The 12,788-nt window shown below is 47.8% G+C and overlaps 1 protein-coding gene across 1 annotated transcript in view; it reads right to left on the bottom strand.

Moving 5' to 3' along the window:
* Positions 1 to 12,788, bottom strand: part of KIAA1671 (KIAA1671 ortholog) — a 188,278-nt gene that overhangs the window by 133,646 nt on the left and 41,844 nt on the right. The window lies entirely within an intron of this gene.

Here is a 12,788-nt window from a genome sequence, read left to right as displayed (position 1 = left end):
GAAGAACTATTCTCCTGGCCCTGCTCCCCACCCTTCTAAGATTCTAAATAAGGGCCAGAGTCCTGAGTTTCATGACACTAAGCAGTCTTGGTCACAAGGTGAACTGGTTCCTCTGGCTCTGGCAAGTTCTGGTGTGGCCACAGGTCAATTGCTACTGAATGACAGAACCAAGGAGCTACGAAGAGCCCAGCTGGGAGCTCAATCTGCTGACCCCGCCTAGAGGCCCCACCAGTTTCACCTGATGCACTGCCTGGGACAGGCCGCCGTCAGACACCTGCTGTGACCACATTAACCCCAGACTGTCTGTCACACCGGCTCATCTGCCCAAAGGTGGAATGAACGAATGCTTCTCTATACAGCTTTTCCTGGGAAGAACCACCAAGAGCGCTGTTGCTGAATCAGGGTTGATGGCTCACAAATGTTGCCCCCACTTTGGGATCTCTGAACCCATCTCAGTAGCCAGATTGCAGGGAAGGAAAAAGGGGAAACAAGAGAAAGGCTCTTGGTCCGCACCCCTCTTAACCAGAACGGTGTCTCTGTTATCTGTAATCTCCTTTCTATCTTGGGCTCCCTCTCAAGTTTCCATTTGAAATGCCAGGCAGATGCCTGGTCTATAAATACGGTTGCATGAACAAATCGATGAATGAATCAATCAATCAATGAACAAAGGGGGATGAAAAAGAATTTTTAAACCACCATAGTGGATGGCTAAATAATATTTTGAACTCTTTCCCAAACCTAGAAACCCATGATTCTCAGGTTTTCCTTTAACCTGTTGTAAAATACAAGGAAACCAACTGAAATGTTCCCTTTAAAATCTTGCTTTAAATGCATCACATATGTTATGCTTAATTTAAGAGATGTTAGTCTCTTCCAAAACATTTCAGAAGCCCACTCACACAGAGGACAGATGCTGTTTATTCCTGGGGTGGCCTCGCTCGCTCTTTTTAAATATATTAGCACGATGGCCAGAGCCAGGTAAACAAGAGCTCCCTGGAGAAAGCAGGGACACCAGGTATGAGCTGCGTCTGGTTTTATCTACAAATAACCGTGAAGGTCGGCATGGGGGGACAGATGGGGAGCCAGGCTGATCTGGGAGGTCAGGAGGCTGCAGTGGACCAGGACACGGAGGATGCGGGGCAGCAGTGGGGGTAGTGGTGGGTGTACCTCTGCGGTTGCTGAACCTGCCAGGTCCACCGGCTCGATCTCCCTGAATTAATCTGCAAGGTTTGAAATTCCCATTTCCTGCGATTTCATGCAGAGAAAACCATGTTCCTGAGGGTTGAGCCACCGAAACCGATCGTCACTGAAATTAGACAGGCGTCGTTCACGAGCATTCATTCCTCCGATCCCTCTGACCTTCCTTCTACAAGCCAGGCTCTGTGCCGGGTGCTGGGGGTGCAGCCGAGGAGCGCACAGGCTCCCAGGGAATCCGAGAGAACCTCACAGGGACAAGGCAGGAGAAGCCCTTCCGTTCAGAACCCAACCATTTGGTAGCTTCTCTCTCAGATTCAGAGGCGTTGATTCATTTCAACAGCTGTTGCCAATCTTTCATAATGACACCCCTAAATCCGATCTGGGAGCTCACAGTCATTCACTCAGCCATCTCTGGGTGCCGCTTCCTGGGAATGCCACAATCTGGTGAGGGCCGTGAGCCAGTCCTGACACCTTCCAGCGTCTTCCGGAATGTGACCTGGGCTCCCAAATCTGCAAATCCATCCTGTGTGGTGCCCTGTGTGAAGGGCCAAGTGCATGTCCAGGTCTCCCCAGGAAAGCAGGGCTGTGGTAAATGCATGAGCGTTGTCCATCCACAGGCCCCAGATGGAGGGGGACCAATGTCTAATATCAATGGAGTGTATGCATCCTCTCCTCTCCATCCCCATGGCTGTGGCCCCAGCTCATTCATTCATTCATTCATTCCAATACACAGTTACTGAACACCTAGCATGTACCAGGCTCTGGGGACACAGCAGTGAACAAAACATACAGAAAGCCCTGTTCCCATGGAGCTGACGATCATGAACATAGGAAAAAACAATAAACGAAATAAATAAGCAAGAGGCATAGAATACTGTCATTAGGTAAGTAACTTTCTCTGCTGGTGTCTCCTCCAATCTGTTCTAGCAGCAGCCAGAGTGATTCTCTGATACGCAGGGGCCACCATGTCACTCCCCACACCTCCCCACTGCCCTCTGAATGAAGATCAAACTCCTTCCCTGGGGCCTGGCAGGATCTGGATCCTCTTCATCTCTCCAGCTTCAGTCTCATGATTGACACCTCCCCCTCCATCCATCTGTCTGTCTCTCACACTCACTCACATACTTACTGCAGCACATGAACCTCAGACAGGTCACAAGACACATCATGCTTTTCCTCACCTTCCCGCCTCTACACTGCCATTTCCTACTGCCTGGCTAATCTCAGCTCCAAGCAGCCACCTCCTCCAGGAAGCCTTCCCTGATGCCCCAGGGTGGGTTCAGGTGCCTCTTCTCTGCTCTGGTATCTAACTCCCAGAGCTTCTCCCTAGCCCAGCACTGATCCCACATGTGGTGACTGCCTCTAGAGTGGGGGGAGCTCCAGGCCAGGAGGGTCCTGGGTCTGGTTCGCAGCTGTACTCCCAGGGTCTGATGCTGCACCGGACATAAAGTCAGTGTGCAAAAAATACCTCAAGGGAGAGCATCCCTGAAAGAAGAAAATAATAGTATCCAAGGCAGGCGTGGGTGTGGGAAAACTGACATGCTCATCTGCTCCCAGGTACAATGTAAGTTACAAAAGCAAGTTGGCAATATTCACTTTCCACTAGTATTACTGGAGACCCCATCAAGACTCAGGGACCACACTAAGTGACTCTGCACCTTCTGCCTTCTCCCGTGTAATATTCTCAACAATCCTGTGCTTTTCAGTTTATTACCACCATTCTACAGATGAGGGAAATGAGTCCGATCTCAAGCTAGTGGGGGGTAGCGTTACAGTGGAAATCTTCTGACTATGAATCAAGTGTTTTCCCCCCATATACCTCACCCCCAAAACATTCATTTATTTTTGACTCAGTAATCCCACGTCTAAAAACGTGTCCTATGGAAGGAATCTAAAGGAAGAGAAAACCATACACACCAAGACGCCCCCTGCAGTGTTGTCCATCCAAGTGCAGCAATAACGCACCCTGAACTTAGGGTGATAACTCTTATTTGAAAAACCCCAGGACTCAGAAGCCATTTGAAATGTCACAGAAGTTGCAACGTCAGCGGGTAGACCAGATCTCCAGTTCCCAGCCTGCCCACAAGTGGCACAAAAATCCCTTCACACCACATGGCCTGAGTTTGTGATCAGAAAAGATGGTTGCGGGACTTCCCTGCTTGCCAATGCAGGGGACACGGGTTCAAGCCCTGGTCCGGGAAGATCCCACATGCTGCAGAGCAACTAAGCCTGTGAGCCACAACTACTGAGCCTGCACTCTAGAGCCCGCGAGCCACAACTACTGAGCCCATGCGCCACAACTACTGAAGCCCGCGTGCCTAGAGCCCGTGCTCCTCAACAAGAGAAGCCACTGCAATGAGAAGCCCGCGCACCGCAACGAAGAGTAGCCCTCGCATGCCGCACCTAGAGAAAGCCTGCGCACAGCAACGAAGACCCAGCGCAGCCAAAAATGAAAATAAATAAATAAATAAATTTATTTTTCCAAAAGATGGCTACCATGGCTATCATGGCAAAAACCTAGAAATAATCCACATTCTCCACAAAAGGTGAAAGTCTCTCAGCCACGTGTAAGGGGCTGTTCTGCATCTCTTGAAAGTGAGGACTGGGGACCCTGTGCAGGAAAGTGAGAAGAGCTCATGAGAATGCTGTTGGAGAGAGGGTGGCAGGTGGGTAATTTTCTGTATTCAAGGCTGTGACAACGGCAAAAATTGTTTATACAAATGGTCAAGGTCTGAAAGGGGAAAGGGACAGGTGAAAAGGAAAAGTGTTGGGGACAAGGGTGGAACTGTTATATTTTTAAATTCCTTTTCACTTTGAAATTCCTTTTTATTTCCATTAACGTTGTTTGTGCAGATTTCTTTTTAGGCCTCAATACCGGAAGTCTCCCTCTGAGCTGTGTTCTCCCCATCAATTCAAAATGTAGAGGTACCAAGGCTCCCTTCCTGCCCACTTTCAGAGCTTTCAAAAGCTGAGGATAGGGACTTCCCTGGTGGTGCAGTGGGTAAGACTCCGTGCTCCCAATGCCTGGGGCCCAGTTTCGATCCCTGGTCCAGGAACTAGATCCTGCATGTATGCCACAACTAAGGAGCCAGTGAGCCACAACTAAGGAGCCTGCAAGCTGCAACTAAGGAGCCCGCCTGCCTCAACTAAGACCCGACACAACCAAATAAATAAATAAATAAATAAATAATTTTTTAAAGAGAAGCTGAGGATAAAGATAACTATCATTTATTAAGCACTAAGCGTGTGCCAGGAACTGTGCTAAGTGCCTTACGAATATGACTCATTTCATCCCCTTAACAATACAAAGAAGCAGGTCCTGGGACTTCCAAGGCAGTCCAGTGCTTAAGACTGCGCTTCCACTGCAGGACATGAGGGTTCACTCCCTGGTTGGGGAACTAAGATCTCTCATGCTATGCAGCATGGCCAAAAAAAAAAGAAGCAGGTCCTATTATGAAGCCCATCTTACAGGTGAGGAAACTGAAGCTGGAGGAGTGAATGGATCTGCCGTGGGCAGCAGGAGGTATGCTGATCCACCCTCCCCTCCATAGGATTCCTTCCAAAGTCCACATGGGCTTAACTAGAACAAGTGCTTTTTTATGATGTTCAAATGTAAAGGACACTTCACACCCATTATGGTGACTACCATCAAGAAAAACAGAGGGCTTCCCTGGTGGCGCAGTGGTTGAGAGTCCGCCTGCCGATGCAGGGGACACAGGTTCGTGCCCTGGTCTGGGAAGATCCCACATGCCGCGGAGCGGCTGGGCCCGTGAGCCATGGCCGCTGAGCCTGCGCGTCCAGAGCCTGTGCTCCGCACCGGGAGAGGCCACAACAGTGAGAGGCCCGTGTACTGCAAAAAAAAAACCAAAACCAAAAACAAACAAACCAGAAACAACAAGTGCTGGTGAGGATGTGGAAAATCTGGAACCCTTGTGCACTGCCCAGGAAAACAGTATGGCAGATCCTCAAAAAGTAAACATAGAATTAGCATACGGGGACTTCCCTGGTGGTGCAGCGGTTAAGACTCCGTGCTCCCAATGCAGGCGGCCTGGATTCGATCCCTGGTCCAGGAACTAGATCCCACATGCGTGCTGCAACTAAGAGTTCACATGCCACAACTAAGGAGCCCATGAGCTGCAACTAAGGAGCCCACCTGCTGCAACTAAGACCCGGCGCAACCAAAGGAAGAAAGAAAGAATGACGTACCATATGACCACTCCTAGGTGTATGTCCAAAAGAGCTGAGAGTAGGGACTCGAACAGATATTTGCACACCTCCACCAAACCCTCTCTGTGTCTTTACCTCCCAGTCGCTCTGAGAATCTGCTTGAAGTCTCGTATTTGTACTGCTTTCTGCTTTTCTCCCATCCTCCCAGCACCACTACATCCCCCATCCACTGCCATCTCAGAATTCCATCCAGAAGAGCAAAAAAAAATTTTTTATTTAAAATAGAACATAGTGAAGCAAAGGCAGAATGCCCCTCCCCCAAAGATCACCCTGTCGCTGTCTGAGAGTTGTATTATTTTATATATATATAGTATTCTGTATATTCAGCATGTAGCTTCCTTAATGGAGAAAAAAATCCTAATAAATTTCAAATTTATTTGAATTTCAGTGTTCAAAGCAAAATTATTCACAATAGTCAAAAGGTAGACACCACTCAAACGTCTATCGATGGATAAACAAAATGTGGAATATTATTCAGCCTTACAAAGGAAGGAAATTCTGACACATGCAACATGCATGAACCTGGAGGACATTATGCTAAGTGCAATAAGACATTCGCAAAAGGACAAATACTGGATGATTCCACTTATATGGGGCACCTAGAGTAGTCAAATTCATAGAGACAGAAAGTAGAATGGTGGTTGCCAGGGGGTGGAGGGTGGAGGGAATGGGGCTTTATTGTTTAATGAGTACAGAGTTTCAGTATGAAATGATAAAAATAAGTCTGGGGCTTCCCTGGTGGCGCAGTGGTTGAGAGTCCGCCTGCCGATGCAGGGGACACGGGTTCGTGCCCCGGTCTGGGAAGCTCCCACATGCAGTGGAGCGGCTGGGCCCGTGAGCCATGGCCGCTGAGCCTGCGCGTCTGGAGCCTGTGCTCCACAATGGGAGAGGCCACAACAGTGAGAGGCCCGTGTACCGCAAAAAACAAAACAAAACAAAAAAAAAAAAACGAAAAATAATTCTGGAGATGGATGGTGGTGATGGTTGAGTGAATGTACTTAACGCTGCTGAACTACACACTTAAAAATAGTTACGATGATAAATTTTATGCTAAATTTGTGATAAAAATTTTATATTTTACCACAATAAAAAAAACCCAGGAAACTAAAGACAAATATAAAGGAAACCTAATGCTTAAGCTCTAATTACCATGTGACTCAGCTCATGGGGACCCATGTCCTTTAGGCAAATCTCCATTAAAAGCCCTCATGGTCCACACTGGGCTCTGCCCCCATCCCCGTTAGGAATGCAGTGGGAAGCAAAGGAGACCCCATTCCTGATTACAATCAGGGGGTGCTCTAATAGGGGCAGAAAATGAGGCTGTAAAAGCCCAAAGGAGGAGTAGTCAGGGATGCCTTCCTGGAAGAGGTGACATCTCATCTGAGACTGGTAGGAGACAGCCAAGCAGAGGAGGAGGTTGGAGCCAGGAGAGGGAACAACATGTGCAAAGGCCCAAAGGTACGGGAAAAACAGTCATATAGCGCGAGCCTGTTCACTTATTCTCCTTGGGGCAACGTGGGGCTATCTCGGTGAAAAGTCTGAGTGGCACAACTTTCGAAAAACCATGCACTTTTGTTGAGTCAGAGTCGCATTGGAGGGTACAAAACACTGGTCCGAGAGTCAGAACTGGGTGATTTTAGTCAAGGTGATCACAGATCCTGGTCTACCTGGGACAGAACGCGTTCACTCTCAAAAGTGCCCAGGTTTGGACAATAAATTATTCCATCATCCTACTTTTTTTTTTTTAACTGTGGTAGAAACCACATAACATGAAATTCATAATTTCAACCATTTCAAAGCGTGAAAGCAGTGTCATTTTGTAAATTCACGGTATTGTGCAACCATCGCCACTATCTACTTCCAAAACATTTTCCTCACCCCAAAGGAAATCCCATACCCAAGAAGCAGCCACTCCCTCTTCTCCCCTTCCCCAGCCTCTGGCAACCACTACTCTGCTTTCTGTCTCTAAGGAGTTGCCATTTCTGGATATTTCAAAGAAATGGAATCACCCAACATGTCTCTCACCCTAGTTTTGGTCTCAGTTCCTCCACAAACTTGCAATGAGAGCTTGGACAAGTCCCTGCCAGATTCTGTGACTGTGGTTGGGCTCAACCCCAGGACTTATCAGGTTTGCATTATGCAACTTTTCTCTGCCCCTGGCTCATCCCCCGTGAAGCCCAGCTCTCTGAGATTCTGAGATGACTGTTCTACATCCCCTGCTCCCCCACGATTCCTTCTGAACAACTGGTGCTCAATAAAGGATTGTTAAGGGACTCAATAAAATTCTCATTCAGTGTTGATGGAAGTAGTGAGAGCTAAGTTTCCTATTCAATGTGTGTGATTCTGTAAGAACTGCCTTAATTAGTACAGCCTTGACTTCTGTGTCAATCTCAAGTTGTAATGAATTAGAATTCAGGGCATCTGACCTTTCAGACTCTGGAATACAGAGGAACAGTTTGAGGGGGCTTTTTCCCAACTGGCCCCGTACCACAAGACATGGGTGGCACACATTCACACCCACACAAAGGGTCCTGTGGTGTATATCAATAGAAAGAGTTTGGGAAATGCGAGCTCAACAGCGTGTAAACTATTGTCCTTCCCACAAGACTTTTCAGAGCCTCTGGTGAGCTAACTGGCATCTTAGACACTCCAAAGCATAATCCAAACTGCCTCACCCCAATACCGCTTGTCCAGGTGCAACTGCTGATTTGGAGAAAGAATGTTACAAGTGGCCTTTATGCCTTTACTTAAACATCCGCCTTTTCAACTTCCATTGGCCTGTTCCTTCCTACTATTTGTGCTATTTCTGGGCTGGCTACAGCACTCACCAAAACCATTAAGCAAGCAGCTTTTTTGGGTTTGTTTGTTTTTCTTGGGATCAAGGACAGGCAAACTACAGTCTGTAGGCCACATCTGGCCCACTGCCTGTTCTTGTAAATAAAGTTTTATTGGAAGACAGACACACCCATTAATTTACATGTTATCGATGGCTTCTTCCAAGGTATGAAGACAGACCGGAGTGGTTGCCACAGAGGCCGTATGGCCCAGAAAGCCTAAAATATTTACTCTCTAGCCCTTTACAGAAAGAGTTTGTGACCCCTGCTCTAGATTGTAGAGAACTCAGTCCCCTGAGAGACTGGACTTCCCCAAGGATATGACATCCCCCCTTTAAGTTATCTAAAGCTCTCACGCTATTCTGGCAGAGACCTACGTCTTCACGAGGTCTCTTCAGGTTCTCCACATAGTAATTGCAGAAAAATTCAAAAATATAAATGAGCAAAATGTTTTTAATAATCCTATATCCCACCACCCAGAGCCAACAGCCATTACTAGCATTCTGATGTCCATCCATCTGGCCATTTCCAATATAAGAGGGTACTTTTTGTCAAAACTAAAATGCAATCAGATCATGCATGCTGTTTACGAACTTGCTTTGTTTTGTTTAATTTCAAAATACGTCATAAATACCTTTCACATCAATAGCTACACAACTCTACAGCCGTTTCTCATGCTTTGTAGTATCCCATTACATGGATATCTCATCATTATATCGAATCCATCCTCCACTATTTTATCCTTAGGTTGTTTCCAATCTCTGACTATTAACACCAACACTTCAACGAACACCCACGTGCAATGACTTTCCCAAGGTAAATGTTGCCTAGGAGTGGGCTGGCTGGTTCCAAGGGTGTACACTTTTTTCAGAGCTTTGGATATATGCAGAATGGAGCATACATCCATGTGTTTCCCTTCACACCTAAGGGAAACATGTCCCATGCTGACTTGAGTCAAAGCTTAGGAGGCCAGGGTTCTTAACCTCTGCCCTGGGGCAGACCCAGTAAAGATGAGAAATAAACCAGGGCCCCAGGGCTGACTGTGCCATCACTGGCAGCTTTACTGGGTCTCACTTATGGCCAGACCACCATCACGCACTTGACTGTAAGATTTGCAAGGGCAATTAGAACGGCTCACAGGGAGAGGTGAGTCTGGGCCCAGCCCAGAAGCTGTGTCCCGCCTGGCGTTGGAAGGGTAGGCAGGAAGAAAGCCCTGCCCCAGAAATGACGTTCACGGCAGAGGAAATTCAACCTCAGAGCTCAGTTCAACACGACACACAGATCAATGCTGGACTCAGAAAAATCTGAGTATAACATGCTCTCTCCTTAGGGAGCCTGAGAGGCGCATATTGTGTTTCAGAAAAATAAATAAATAATTCCCTCCGAGCACAGATAGGTTTCTGGAGGAATTAGCTTATTTTGGCCCAAGAGCTGCCTTATGTTCAAACTCAAACCCTGGGAAGGTCTGATCATGTGTTCCCCAGCTCCAAAATAAATGTCTCCCACTGTCCATTGCCTTGGACAAGGTATTCAAGACCCCCCCCCCACCAACCCACCCAAAGGCCAAAACTAACCAACATGATCTGTACTACAGGCCCTGCCTCCACTCCCAGATTCCCAAAGGTACCCCACGACCTGAGTATCTTCTTCACTTATTTCTTCTCCGTGGAGAGCCCTTTACCCACAGCACAATTTCCATTTGCCCAAATCCCACTCATGCTTTTACAGCAGACTAAGGGACACCTCTTCCAGGAAGCCTGCGCTGACTTCCTAAGCCAAAGTGTCTTCCAACCTTCTTTGGCTATTTACCTGATCATCATGCCTTGTATCAGAGATAAGCCTGACAGTCTCCCCGCTGCAAGATTTACAGATCCCTCCTGAGCCCACCCAGGACACAGACCCCTCCGGCTCTGGGTTCCCCTTCCCAGAACCTACCTGATGCCTGGCACGGGAAAGGCAGAATAGGAGAGTGCTGGGTTCCCCAGCGGTGGGAGGCAGCCCATGCGGGACACAAGATGGTCTTTGGTAACACTTAGGGTGCTTTGACATCCAGGCACAGCATGAAGCTTCTGTGAATGACATTCTGTGCAAACTGTTTCCTTTCTGATTCTCATGGGTGCCTTCTCATGCAGTTCCTGAGCCCATCTCTTCTGGGTGCCACCATGACTTTAACACCTACACTATCTGCTAATCTCCCAGGTTTAAGAAAGAAGACACAGCTCCAAGCTCAGACCATCAGCTGCAGCAGCAGATTTTAAAATATAATTTTGTTTTCATTGTATTTAATTTTACTGTTGTTTTCAATTTAAGACAAGTGACACTGGTTTGCTATTTACAGTAAGACGTTTGTAATGGTTCCTTTAAAATTTTATTTAACTTTCAGAAAAGTGAAAGTTTAAAAATAAAATGATGATACAGGGGTTAGGTACAAATGGCAAAAGCCCATGTGACAGGGGCTTCCCTGGTAGCACAGTGGTTAAGAATCGCCTGCCAAGACAGGGGACACGGGTTCGAGTCCTGGTCCAGGAAGATCCCACAAGCCACGGAGCAACTAAGCCCGTGAGCCACAACTACTGAGCCTGCGTTCTAGAGCCCGTGAGCCACAACAACTGAAGTCCACGCGCCTAGAGCCCGTACTCTGCAACAAGAGAAGCAACCGCAATGAGAAGCCCACACACCACAACAAAGAGCAGCCCCCGCTCGCCACAACTAAAGAAAGCCCCCGCGCAGCAACAAAGACCCAACGCAGCCAAAAATCAATCAATTAATTAATTAATTAATTAATTTTTAAAAAGCCCATGTGACTGGAATTCACCGGTAAAGTGGAAAGATCATGGCATTGGAGTCAAAAACAGGCAGATGCAGCTTGTGGTGCTCCTTCCCCATTTTCCTGCCTGGAACAAAGACGTGATGCCTGGAACCAAGGCAACCATTTTGGGACCATGGGATCACAAGCGATACTTTAAGGATAGTGACATGGAAAAGACCTTGATGACATAGCTGAGCTACAAAACTAACTGAACCGTTCTCCTCTGGATTTTTGTTGTTGTTGTTATGTGAAAAATAACAATGTACTATTTAAGCCATTGTTAAGGTTTCTGTTACATGAAGGCAAAAGCATTCCTAATGGACACAGGGAGTTTGGGTACAAATTTGTTAAGTGGACAAATGTCTTCTAAGTAAACACAGTGAATGTAGTAGTGCTTTTATTTATTTATTATTTTTTTTTTTTTTGCAGTACGCGTGCCTTTCACCGCTGTGGCCTCTTCCGTCGCGGAGCACAGGCTCCGGACGCGCAGGCTCAGCGGCCATGGCTCACGGGCCCAGCCGCTCCGCGGCATGTGGGATCTTCCCAGACCGGGGCACGAACCCGCGTCCCCTGCATCGGCAGGCGGACTCTCAACCACTGCGCCACCAGGGAAGCCCTGTAGTAGTGCTTTTGACAAGCCACTTCACCCCTGAAAGCTCAGCTTCTTCATGGGTAAATTAAGTTCAGTGATACCTACCTCAAAGGATTCCGAGGATTAAAGGAGATGGAGCACGTGGAACACCATCAGTATACAAGTGAGCAAACAAACAAACAGAACACGAAGCCTGATGGAGGGACGTGTGGGTTGGTGGGAGTTTTTTAGCTAGATTTAAAGGAATAGCTCTCTGATGAAGGAATTTGGGAGAGATAGTGATTCAGGGACTGGGTAAGTGGATACTTTTCTCAAGGCTGGTCTAAGATCCAATACCAGCCTGTCATCTACACAAGCCTTGATTAAAATCAGGAGGAAGCACCGAAGAATGTAGACACCAAAGAGCATCCCTCCCAAAACCAGGTGCAAGAAAAGCCTGAAAGGATGGTCAAGACGAAGTGGTGTCCCAGGGATGTAAACAGTCCCAGGTCCATCCCCGGCTGCTGCACCCACCCCACTCCACCCCCACCAGCCGTTCTCATCGGGGCTCCGCCCATGGCAGTGAACCTGCAGTGACGCTGATATGTCCTCTCCTGGTTTTCCCAGGAGGGTCACTGTGCCTCTGATACCATTCAGGCAACCAAAGACTCTTAGTCCTCTGGGACCAGCTTCCCAGCTCCCCTGTAAACCTGTCAGGGCCTGGCGCTGCCAGCCTCGGGGCACGACAGACAGGCCCTCCTGGCACAGAACCCAGGCCTCAGTGGAGCTGAAGAAATATACCTGGCCCGGCTGCCAAAAAGAGAACCCAATGAACAATCCCAAGTTTATTCAATTGCTTTGTCCTCCAACCTATTAAGTGCTGGGCTCTGGGAAAGCTTGGTGTTAATAATTACCATCATCAGATCACTAACACTAATTGGGCACTCATTTTGTGAGTTAAATGAATTTCCCCACTTAATCCACCTTCTGGGGTGGGTCGCATGATTAGGCCCACTTGATGGATGAGGACAACGATGCCAAGGGAGGTTTAGCAATTTGCCCATGGGGTGGAGCTGGGATTTGAACTCAGGCAGCCTCCCTCCCAATCCCACCCAGTTCATCCTGCAGCAGCCAACAGTTGCTGGGTTTA

Source organism: Neophocaena asiaeorientalis, unplaced genomic scaffold, assembly GCF_003031525.2.
Source record: "Neophocaena asiaeorientalis asiaeorientalis breed wild unplaced genomic scaffold, Neophocaena_asiaeorientalis_V1.1 scaffold648, whole genome shotgun sequence".
NCBI classification, from domain to species: domain Eukaryota; kingdom Metazoa; phylum Chordata; class Mammalia; order Artiodactyla; family Phocoenidae; genus Neophocaena; species Neophocaena asiaeorientalis.
The sequence above is the reverse complement of the archived record's forward strand: the minus strand, read 5'-3'. Positions and strand labels throughout refer to the sequence as shown.